This window comes from Quercus lobata, chromosome 4, assembly GCF_001633185.2.
Source record: "Quercus lobata isolate SW786 chromosome 4, ValleyOak3.0 Primary Assembly, whole genome shotgun sequence".
NCBI classification, from domain to species: Eukaryota; Viridiplantae; Streptophyta; class Magnoliopsida; order Fagales; family Fagaceae; genus Quercus; species Quercus lobata.
The window spans coordinates 9,758,255-9,771,536 of record NC_044907.1 but is presented as its reverse complement, the minus strand read 5'-3'; the positions used below and the strand labels follow the sequence as shown (position 1 = coordinate 9,771,536).

Sequence of the window (13,282 nt, the reverse complement as noted above, 5' to 3'; positions counted from 1 at the left end):
GAACTAAATAGTGTACGTAAAATCATTTTACTTTAAAATTTTAATTCACGTGATACTCGACTTTCAGATTTGTAATATTTAATTTGAATCATCAAAAAGATCATTTCAAATGAAGTTTCTCCAAATAAGGGAATAAGGTTTAAAAGAAGTGCAATAAAAAAATGGCTAAAAATATTAGCTAGACTATTTCAAGACAATGGCATATCTTACAGATTATGAAAGAGGTTCAAAATCTGTTGCAGAAGATCATATCAGGATCGGATGAAACAATGCCTGAAAAGATGGTCAAGAAACAGCTAATGATGCAAGAGGTAGAGAAACTTCTAAAGACACTTAACAAAAGAGAAGAACATATATTGAGATTACGCTTTGGACCTAATGGAGAGTTACCTAGGTCCTGTGAAGAGACAGGAAGACAGTTAAAGCTGTTGAGGGAGAGGGTTAGCCAGATCTATGTCATTGCATTATCAAATTTACGATAGAGAAGTATGAAAGACAATCTAGTAGAATTTTATGCTGTATAGATGTTCTTGATTTGATTAATAGAATTAGAAGATAGGAAACAAAATGAATATGGCAACTAAGATTTGTAAATTTTACCATATCAATTTTTTTTTGAGCTGTCATAAATCAAGAAATAGGAATTTGTATATTCCTTTGCTCAATGCTTTGGATTTCTCAAAAAAAAAAAGAAAAAGAAAAAGAAAAAAGCTCAATGCTTTAGTCATTTCCCATTTCGATTAGGGAAACTTATTACATACCTCGGGAGCATTGCTCCTTCCTCTCACATGAGGGGTGAGCCTTATGGTGGGACCCACGTGTAGGGTCTGCCTCTCATGTGAGACAAGGGAGCAATGCTCTTGGAGTATATAATAATTTTCCTTCCATTAAAGATGAAGTGAGTAGATATGATTTGTGCTTAGTACGATATGATGGTGAAGCAAGGCACTCTATTATGCTTGTCATGTGCTTTGTTCCTTGTCATGCACCCAAACCTCATAGATACATGACAACAATGCGCACACAAAAAAAAAAAAAAAAAAAAAAAAAATTCACCATACAAGTGTGCAAGACCCCAATAAAGTTAAATTCAGTAACAATTATAAGCTATATTGAATATTCTCTAAAAAAAAAAAAAACAAAAACTTACGGTTCATCATTAGCTAATCTCCAATAAATCAATAATTAAAAGAAAGTTCATAGAAAATTAAAATTGACAAAAAAGTTCACAAATTTCAAATCTTCCAACCGTCACTAAACAGTAGTGTCAAATTCTAATACTCTTCTCACATTCTCCCCCTCAATGATAGCCCAAATCTGAAATATAAAAAAGAGGTTGAGCACTTGAGCTTGACAGCCCAACAAGGCAACAAGTAATCAAAATTCGCAAAAGTTGGATCAAGTATATATACAAGTAAAATAAATAACTATGTATAGGATAAAACTCATAGACTTAAAAATGATTTACACATCTGGTCAAATTTTCATATACTTAACAATTTTTAATTAGGACTATGGTCACAATGTATCCTCAAGACTTGGCCAAGAAGCAGATATCGGTCCATGAAAAATGCTGAAAGTCCACAAATATATGTCACTTCATGCCTCCCCAAATATTTACCAACATAAAACTCCCCTACCTTCAAATCCACCTCATTGTTTCACAAATCCAATCTTTATGTCTTCATATTTCTTCCTTTACGTAACATTGAATTGCTTGTCAAAGATTTGTATTTAGATTGTGACAATTATATATATATATATATGAATGATTGACTTGGAATTTTGTTTTTATAAGGCAGTAGTTGAAACCAGGGGCGTAGCCAGAATTTTTTAATTAAGGGGGGCCGAATTATAGTATTTTTATAATATTATGAATACTAATATATCCATAAACTGGCTAGTTCACCATAGACACACAAAAAAATCCAAAAAAGAGAGAGAATATTTTGCATCAAAATTATGTCTATTGTGAGTCTTTCCTAGAATAAAATTAATTTATTATCATCAAATAATAAATTCTAAATTTTGTTGTGAGTGTCTTAAATTCGTCCATTATCATCAAATCATTAAAGAAGAACATTTTGCATTAAATTTTTTTTGATTGATATAGGTGTCTTAAATTCTGAATGACTAATATCAATTTTCTTAAATCATATTTCTTTTAGCTTTAATATGACTCAAAAATTAACCTAAAAATAACTTTTGTTTTTTACAAAAAAAATTTGAATTATATAGATGTTACTCACATTCAAGAAAAACAAATTCTCACTATTATTTTAAATAACATCCACCTCATGATTCATATATATATATATATATATATTTTAATGAATTATCCACCCAACACAACCCCACATGCTTACACTTGCAAGTTCACTCTACCATTTTAGGAGCGAAGAGATTTGAAAAAAAGAAAAAAAAAAAAAGAACAATTTTTTTTACTAACGGTTAAGGTTTATAGCTTTGTTTGGTTGCGTTGAGATGAGCTTTTTTTTTTCTTTTTTTTTTTGTGGGTTAATAACAACTAAACAATGGGGCTGGCAGCAATACTGAGGTGAAAAAGCAAAGGACAGTAGCTTGAGAATGAAAATGAAGAGAAAAATGTATGGGCTGACATTTATACTATTTAAAGAGAGTGAGTCATCCAGTAGATTAAATACAAATCTTTGGACAATTGGAGGGCCTAATTATTATTTTATTTGTGAAGAAGCCTTACCTGTTAGACAAAGTTTATATCTTCTGAGTAAATGGAGGGGCCGATTATATGTTTTTGAGGGGACCTGTATCTTTTTGCTATGTATGTTATGGAGAAGATTTAAAAATAAACTAGTCAGTTCTCATCATCACTCTAAGTCAATAAAAAGAAAACATAAATCACACTAATGGCAAGAATTAAGCACCTGAACACCCAAGAATAAAAGTCAAATTAAAAATAAAATAAAATAAATAACCTTAAAAAATAGAAGAAACTTCCTAAGGCTTATAGTGTAGCCAGGCAGTGAACAACTTTCGGTTCTCACAGATTTTCTTTCATTTATTATCATTGTCAATTAGATTTAATAGAAAAAGAAGAAAAAAAAAAAAAAAGAGAAGATTTTTCAGGGTTCTTATCTCAAAAATCTCAAGGATTTTCAAGTCTCCTCTCCTAAAGTATGTAAATTACTAGCCCCAATGCCAAAACATACTAAGTTGCCCCTTCAATTTTTTGTTTTTTAAACCAGGTATCACATAGTCACATTAATGTGCCATGTTCATTGTAGAAAGTAGAAACTATCCAGTGCATGTGGGAAAGTAGATTGTTTGAATTTTGATTTGAAAAAATTCCCATCAATCATAAACCGGGCTATGTTCAAATGTTAAGGAAAAAAAAAGCAACCATGACTTTTAATATTCACTTGGAAATTAATCAACATTCTTAATGAAATTTTATTAAGAATGTGTGGTGATACAATCATGTTACCAGCAGCATTCAAAAATAAAAACAATTTAAAGCCACTCCAAGTTTAGATCATATTTAATGTTTCTATTAAAGTCTCATCGTGATGGACAAAGTTTAGCTCAAAACTGGTTTGAAGTTATTTTCTCTAACCCTTTATGTAACGTGACAATTTATAAGACTAATTAATTCTACCACCTTGTGAGTTTCTTTTGAATAATCCCATATTCAATTTTCTGTCTCATGTACACAAATTCCAATTGCCTTGTGAAGTTTCTTTGAATAATTCCATATTAATCGCTCAATTTTCTGTCTCGTATACACAAATTCCAATGGCCTAGAATGTGTCACCATCCTAAAACAGACTCCAACTACGGGCGCATGGAAATTTCTCCTGCTCGAAAGATTGAATGATTTGTAATTGAAAGTTTAAATAATTTGAAATTGGCCAAATTCCAAAGGGAAATAGAAGAATATGATCAAGAAAGATCAAATTCCAATTGAATGATCATTTACCAGGAAGATCAACCATTAACATCTTATTTGACTCCCGTCACAATATACTCAATATTTTAGTGTTAGAAAACATAAAAAGATAACATATTCATTGTATTTTGTTTATCAAGTTTCATATATATATATATATATATATATATATAATGAATAAAGCCACTTTCTTCAAGGGGTATAAATCCACTAATGAATTCAAAAATTTTAATAGTTAGATAACAATTTATGTTCTTATGTAATTATCCCTAAATCTTATTACTTATATGCATATTATTTTTATTCTCCTGTTATTAAAACTATAGTTTGCTTAGTTTCATTTTTCTTCTCCTACATTTGTTTTCCTTTGATCAGGTTTTAAATGTTAAAAGATATTGATAAAATTGAAAAGATTTCCTTTTTATTATTTTGTGTGAGAACTCGTTTCCCTCTCCCTTGTATGTGTGTGTTTGTTTCTCAAAAAAAGAAAAAAAAAAAGAAAAAGAAAAGGTTGTAATGGATTTTGACATAAAAATAATTAATAGTGTGTTAATTATAATTTTTTTTGCAAGTCAACTATTGCCTTATGATTTCTTTGGCAGGATAGGGCAATTACCCCCCATCTTTGCTTTCGCCCTTGACTCCCATAATGGGGGAGTGCAAACCCCTCTCTCCTAAATCTCAAACACTTTGTACATGGGGTTATTAATTGAATTACAAGGTTCTTAACAAGATTAATGGTTGATAATGCCTATCAATTGACCTTAAAAAAATTAATTAGAAAATATGTTTTTTAATTGGGGGAAGATGCAATATGGTAAGGTATTGATAATTTTGGCTAACATTTTAATTAAATAGTTTGTCTATCGAATATCGATTGATAAGTCACAAAAAACACAAAAAAAAAAAAAAATTGTAATAACATCTATAATCCAATTATTTGTTTTAAAATAGATCTAAAAATACAACTTAAAAAAAGAGATTAAAAAAACCCTTATTATTATGAGAGATGTTACGTCTATAACATTTTTACAACAAATCACAAGTGGTTAGTTATTATTTGTTCAAATTTGAAACTAACTCTAAGATTACTTTTTTGCCCCAACAATAACAACCAGTAACAACCTGCTATTTATGATTTGTTGTAAAAATGTTGTAGACATATCATTTCTCTATTATTATTAGTATTTTTTTTAAAAAAATAGGAGAAACTTCGCTCATGATAGAAAATTCATCTAGCCCCCTCTTGCTGTGAAGATTTGGGTAAGTCTTACCATTTGACCAAAGACTTTTAAATACATAGAAGTCCATATGATCATATCACATGTGACTCTATCTTCTTGTGTGGTATACTAGTCATATTATTCATATTACTTTTGCTCTGGTAGATGGGGCCTAATGGGTAGGGTGTCATTATGATCACACCTAGGTAAAAAACCCAACTCAAGTCACTCCTTTACCCATTTTTCATTCATTAAAAATAATAATCATATCACTGTGCCAATTAAGGTGACGTGTTATAAAACCACACACTCAAGAGTTTTTTTTTTTTTTTTTTTTTGTTTTTTTTTGTTTTTTTTTTGTTTGTTGAGAAAGTTACAATATGCTACTAGCCTCCCAGTCCAAAATTTTCCCTCCAGACTCCCAAATACTTTATGCATGTCGAGGTGTTAATTAAACTACAAAACTCTTAACTTCATTTTTTCTTTTTAGTACAATTTTTCTAAACTATCTCATTTTCAAAAGTGGTACCAAACATGCTTGTAACCTGGTGACATTGCTATCAACAATTCAATATAGTATCTAGTTGATTCTGCTAGAGGAGAGAGCTATGGCCAAATTACTATACATGTGTTCTTAATTGTTTTTTTAAGATGTAATTGCAACTGACAGAATAAAGTGCCACGTTGATACTTAAATTGTAAAAGTACATGTACTAAAAGCGCAGAAATAAACTCATTCTGTCTAGAATTTTGGAAAACCTGAACTATATTCTATTCAAAATAGAGCTTAAGGAGATAATATTATTGTAGTCAGCAGCAAAGTGGTTGGAAACATTACCACCAATTGGGTCTCTTAGTTTGTGATTAAATCTGGGTCTCACTGCTTATAAGTTATACCCATGCCTATAAAGATCTCACACGTGAACATACGCCAAAGCATATCTGTAGCAAAGGAAAAATTTTAAATTTATTACCAATTTTACTATAAAAGATTTATAAACTAGTGTGACCATGAATATGATTGATGTCATAATAACAATAAAATAAATAATTTTCTTAATTAATTTTTTAAATACAGTATTAATTTATTATAAATAAGTTTTACAAATTGACATGACAATAATAGGTGTCATATCAACAACATAATAAGTAAGTTTAAAAGTTGATACAAAACCATTGCACACCCGTGGTGTGATGGTCACCGGGAGGCAAGGGTCAGGATTCAAGTTTCCAAAATGGAGTTTTACACATATATACACTTAGATTACTCTAGAGTAAAATTTCTATCTTGTAGAATTTTGTAGACCTATATAGTAAATTTTTTAATAGTTGAAACATCACTATTTGACAAATCAAATTGTAAAACTTATGTAATTTGTAGTATTTCTAATGTCATTCATCTTTGAGAGTGAAACCTAAAGAGAAAAAAAAGACCACCAAGATGGCAAGATGTCATGACTTCATATATGACTACTTCCATTCCATGACTCCATGTTACCTGAAAGTCATGATTTTCAAAATTTTCTAGCGTTGAACAACATTTAAAACTAATTGTAGAAAGTACAGGGTAATTGCTTTTTAGAACCGTAACACCTTATATCTTCTGTATACACTATACAATATGATTTTAAATAAATTCCGAAACCTTGCCTTCATTTTTCTGAATCAGTGTTCTTAACCTTTCCAGAAAAATTGAAATCCCGATACCTATTAAAACCATTTTGCGTTTTCCATAGGGAGAATGTGCTTTTCACAGGTAGTTTGGTCCCTTTTGTTAGCAGTCCTCTTGGGTGGAGCTCTTACTCAAGTAGGGTGCTTAGATTTTAATTTTTCATCCTTCAAAAAAGAAGATGAGCATAAACTAATTATCACCGAGGGCACTACAATTTTATTGAATGCAGTCCAAGTTACACCAGATGTTGCTAATGATCCTATCACAAATTATTCTGGACGTATCTTTTACAACAAGCCATTCAGATTGTGGAGTGTTAGAAATACTGGAAGAGTGTATTGTATTTCATAATAAGAGAATATACATCAGAGCCTTATATAGGAGGCGTAAGTGTGCGGTACAAGTAAAGTGTAGTACAAGTACAAGTGTGCTATACAAGAAAGGTAATTGGGCCTAAAGCCCATAATATAATACAATATACATTAACAGCCCCCCTCAAACTCAAGGTGGATGTGAGACCAGCTTGAGGTTGTCAACCAAATCACGAGTGCGTCCCTTAGGAAGTGACTTGGTGAAGATATCTGCAAGTTGATCTTTGGAGGAGACGGAGAAGAGCTTGAGAGCACCATGGACAGGATGATAACGGATAAAATGACAATCAATCTCGATGTGTTTAGTCCGTTCATGAAAGACATCATTGTGAGCAATATGAATGGCACTCTGGTTGTCACAATAAAGGGGAGTAGCAGAGGATGTGGACACACCTAAATCCTTAAGAAGCCATCGTAGCCAAAGGAGCTCAGATGTGGTATCAGCAAGGGCACGATATTCTGCTTCAGTACTGGAGCGGGCCACAAAGGTTTGTTTCTTACTTCGCCAAGAAATTAAAGAAGAACCAAGGAGAAAGCAATAACCTGTAGTGGACCTGCGATCAGTGGGATCCCCTGCCCAATCAGCATCGGAAAATGCACGAAGCACAAGAGGAGACTGAGCTGAGTAGAAAAGGCCATGGAAGAGAGTGCCCTTCAGGTATCGAAGAATGCGCAGAACAGCAGCATAGTGAGTAGATCGTGGAGCAGACAGATACTGGCTCACCTGATGAACAGCATATGAGATGTCTGGACGAGTAACTGTGAGATAAACTAGGCTGCCAACCAATCGTCTGTAAAGAGAAGGATTAGACAATGGTTTCCCCCCCGAGGGTGTCAAATGCGCATTAAGTTCAACCGGAGTGTCAACAGTCTTGCTGTCAGTGAGTCCAGCTCGAGATAAAAGGTCAGAAGCATACTTGGCTTGAGTAATATAAAGACCATCTGTGGAATGAGTAATTTCAAGACCCAAGAAATAACTGAGATGTCCAAGATCTTTCATCTCAAATTGCTGACTGAGAAAATCCTTGAGTTCTTGAATGCCACTGAGGTCATCACCAGTTATGATCATATCATCCACATATAGAAGAAGCAAAATGGTGCCTTTATCAGTACGACGAAGAAATAAGGCAGAATCATACGGACTAGCAGTGTAACCCAAGCGAAAGATAGTGGAGCTAAACTTGGCAAACCAAGCTCGTGGAGCTTGTTTAAGACCATAAAGTGCATGTCGAAGATGACAAACCTTGTTTGAGTCAACAGAGAGACCAGGAGGAGGTTGCATATAGACTGCTTCACTCAAATCCCCATTAAGGAAAGCATTTTTAACATCCATCTGAAAAAGATCCCATTTACTAGCAGCAGCAACAGCTAAGAGGGCACGAACAGATGAGATACGAGCAGCTGGAGCAAAGGTCTCTTCATAATCAATCCTATACTCCTGTGTAAAACCCTTTGCAACAAGACGAGCCTTGTAGCGCTCAATGGACCCATCAGAGCGAGTCTTGATCTTATAGATCCACTTACAACCAACCACAGACTGTCCAGGAGGGAGAGGGACCAGATCCCAGGTATGGTTTTTGGTTAATGCATCAAGTTTCTCTTTCATTGCAATCTGCCATAAAGGGTCAGTGGAGGCCTCACGATAGGTTTGAGGCTCGTGAAGTGTAGCAAGGGCAGTGTAACAATGATAGTCAAGTAAATGTGTAGGAATGGATCTTACCCGGGTTGAGTGGCGATGTGGAATGTCTTGTGGAGGATCTTCAGGCGGAGCAGGAGCAGGGGACCCAGGCTCTAGGTGGGGTAGCTCGTCATCAACCTGTTCATCTTCAACCTGTCTAGGAGGAGTATCAAAAATATCTGGAGAAGGGTCTAGAGTATTTGTAGAAGGAACAAGAGACTCATTTGGAAAAATTTCTAAAACAGAGGAGGTAGTTAGGGAAGAACGAAAGTGAGAGAGTTCAACAAACAATCGATGTTCTCAAAAGACAACATTACGAGAAACACGAAGACGATGAGAGACAGGATCATAACACCTATACCCTTTTTGAGTTTCCCCATAGCCAAGGAAACAACAAAGTCTAGATCGAGGCTCAAGTTTGTTGTGTTCATGAGGCTGAAGAAGAACGAAACAAGCAGATCCAAAGGATCGAAGGTGATGATACTCAGGAGGTGACCCAAAGAGACGCTCATACGGAGTCTGATTATGGATGACAGCACTTGGAATGCGATTAATCGCATGAACAGCATTAAGAGCAGCTTCACCCCAAAATGGAGCAGGAACTTTGGCAGAAAGAAGAAGAGCACGAACAGTGTCAAGAATATGACGAAGTTTTCTTTCGGCTCGACCATTTTGCTGAGAGGTACCTGGACAAGTTAGATGATGCACAGTGCCATAGGAATGTAACAAAGCTTGAAACGCATATTGAGTATATTCAAGAGCATTATCAGAACGAAAAGTTTTGATACGTTTGGAGAATTGGGTTTCAACCATTTTGGCAAAGTTGCTGTATATTGGTAAAATTTCAAAACGAGATTTCATAGGAAATATCCAATTATAACGAGAATAATCATCAATAAAGACAACAAAATATCGAGATCCACCAATACTAGCAACAGGAGAAGGTCCCCAAACATCAGAATGAATTAACTCAAAAATACTATTAGAAATGGATTCACTGTTATTAAAAGACAAAGTTGGTTGTTTTCCTAACTGACATGAAGTACAATCAAAATTGTCTTTGGACACAGAACCCAACAGACCCCTAGAAGCTAACTGTTGTACCCGAGAAGATGATGCATGACCAAGACGAGAATGCCAAAGTGCAAGAGATGGTAAGGAAGAAACTGCAGCAGCTGCAGCAGCAACAGAAACAGGAGCAATAGGTGGAAGATGAAGATTGTCCACGGGAAACATACGCCCAACTCTAGGGCCGGTCCCAAGCTCTTGTCCCGTCCTCGGATCCTGCACAATACACCCAGAATAGTCAAAAATAAGGCGATAACCTAGTTCAGCTAATTGTCCCACAGAGCACAAATTATAGGATAGGTCAGGTACATGGAAGACTCCAGGAACAGAAAGGTTGGAGGTCGAAACAAAACCTAAACTATTCCTATGCATGGTGGAACCATCAGCTATATGAATATTTAGAGGGTGTGGTGCAGGGTCAAGTTTGGAGAATAAGGAGGAGTGAGGTGTCATGTGATTGCAACAGGCAGAGTCAAAGAGCCAAGTTTGAGACTTACCGGGCAGAATTGAGAGAGCAGTGGAAAGAGATGCATTACCAGCCATACGAACAGCTTGAGCTATGATCTCCTGTAGTTCAGTGGGAGAGAGGTTGATAGTGGATCCAGAAGACTGGGACTCAGCTGAAATGGAAGCCATCGGCGGAGTAGGCTCAGTATTAGCAACAGCAGCAGTAGATTTGCTGCGACGATAACAAGTCTCAATGGTGTGGCCAGGACGCTTGCAATAGTTGCAGAACTTTTTGTTGGTCTACTTGCGACGATTGCTAGAGCCAGAGGAATCACCTGATTGTTGAGGTTGCTCTATGGGTGGAGCAGAAGGTGTAATAGCCAAAACATTGAGCTTATTCTGAGCTTGAAGGGTTGCAAGACGAGCTTCTTCTCTAACCAACTCATTCACAGCAGTATCAAGAGAGGGAGCAGGACTGCGATTTAGCAGCTGGCCTCGAATGGGCTCAAAGTCCTTGTGAAGGGACATCAGGAATTTATAGAGGCGAAATTCATCTCTGATGGAAGCATATTGTTGAGCATCCTTTGAGCATGCCCAAGTTGGATCAGAAAGGTCAATTTGCAGATATCTTCACCAAGTCACTTCCTAAGGGACGCACTCGTGATTTGGTTGACAACCTCAAGCTGGTCTCACATCCACCTTGAGTTTGAGGGGGGCTGTTAATGTATATTGTATTATATTATGGGCTTTAGGCCCAATTACCTTTCTTGTATAGCACACTTGTACTTGTACTACACTTTATTTGTACCGCACACTTTACTTGTACCGCACACTTTACACTTGTACTTGCTATACAAGAAAGGTAATTGGGCCTAAAGCCCATAATATAATACAATATACATTAACATGGAGCAAGAGCAAAAAGATCACAGCATCTTTCAATACCACCTTTGATCTTAGAATCACTCCAGATTTGTCTCCAAAGCTGTCTCCAGTAGGCGAAGGCATGGCCTTTATATTAGCTGCAGATACCACTCTTCCACAGAAAAGCGAAGGACAGTGGCTTGGGATTTTAAATGCAATCACCAATGGATCCCCTCAAGCAAAAATAGTGGCAGTAGAATTTGACACAAGAAAGAGCTACCAAGAAGATATTGATGATAACCATGTTGGCTTGGATGTAAATAGCATCCACTCAATCGAACAAGTATCTTTAACAAAGTATGGGATCAATCTTTCCGAAACATATTTGTATGATGCAATAAAGGTAAGGGTTCAGTATGATGGCAAAGTGATGAATGTCTCTGCTAAGACAAATAAAACAAGCGAGTATCAGCTAATTTCTCTGCCTCTTGAGCTCTCTAGCTATCTTCCAGAGAAGGTTTTTGTAGGATTCTCAGCTTCAACCGGCAATGCCATTCAAACAAACTGCTTAAGAACGTGGGAATTTCATAGTTCAGATGTTGCTGATGAAGAATTAGAGATGTTGTGGGTATGGATCACAGTTCCAGTAGTGCTTATTGTATTAAGCATGATTGTGTTTTACTTGTATTAGCAGAATAAACACAGAGAGCAATCAGAGGATGAATATCCAAGGATAGAAGACCAGATTCAAGGGTCCTCTATGGCTCCACAAAAATTCAAATTCAAAGATCTGAGAAAGGCAACTGGCAACTTCAGCCCCAGAAACAAGCTTGGAAAAGGTGGCTTTGGAACAGTCTATAAGGGATTCTTAGCAAGTAAGGAGGTAGCTGTGAAGAGAATCTCAAAGGATTCAAGTCAAGGCAAACAAGAATTCATAGCAGAAGTTACAACAATTGGTAGCCTCCATCACAAGAATCTTGTGAGATTGATCGGCTGGTGCTATGAAAGGCGTGAGCTTCTTCTTGTGTAAGAGTTCATGCCAAACTGTAGCCTAGACAAGTTCATATTTGGCAATGAGAAACTAGGCATGGAGGAACCAACACTCAGTTGGGAAAGAAGGCACACCATAATTTATGGGGTGGCTCAGGCATTGGATTATCTTCATAATGGGTGTGAAAAGAGGGTGCTTCATCGAGACATAAAAGCCAGCAACATAATGTTGGACTCAGAGTTCAATGCAAAGTTGGGAGACTTTGGACTAGCTCGTACCCTTCAACAAAGCGAAAATACTCACCACACAACTAAAGTCATTGCAGGAACACCGGGTTATATGGCTCCAGAAACATTTCTTACTGGTAGGGCAACTGTAGAAACCGATGTCTATGCATTTGGTGTTCTTGTATTGGAAGTTGTCAGTGGAAGGAAGCCTGGAAACCAGAATGAGCAAAGTGACTACAACAACAAAAACAACATTGTGTATTGGCTATGGGATCTTCACAGGCAGGAAAGGATACTTGATGCCATTGATTCGAGATTGTCCAACGAATTTGATGAGGAAGGAATGCTGAGCATGCTTGTTTTGGCATTGGCTTGTTGCCATCCAAATCCACACCAGAGACCCTCCATGAGAACAGTTTTACAGATACTTACAGGGGAAGTGCCTCCACCACTGGTGCCCACAGAAAGACCTGCTTTTGTGTGGCCAGCCATGCCTCCTTCATTCAATGAGGATGCTGAAAACTTTTGCAGCGGAAGCCAACTTAGTCCATTCACAAAACTGACTGGGAGATGAATCATGCCACGACCTAGAATTGGAATGTCAAGGTATTATATTGTTAGAAAAATGTCTTTGATTATCTATTAGTTAGTTCATGATGGAGATGTTACCTCTCAAGGTTTATCTTTGTTCGGTATGGAGATGCTATCTCTTAGGAATTTTCTTATCAAATAGGTGTTGTTTTCTTTATCTTTGTAAGGTGTTTGGATTCCTACCATTGTATGATATTGAATTATTTTATACTAGCCTTATCACAC

At 36.0% G+C, this 13,282-nt stretch overlaps 1 pseudogene; it reads left to right on the top strand.

Moving 5' to 3' along the window:
- Positions 1-215: 215 nt before the first annotated feature.
- LOC115984556 lies at positions 216-13,040 on the top strand (annotated as a pseudogene).
- The last annotated feature ends 242 nt before the right edge of the window (positions 13,041-13,282 follow it).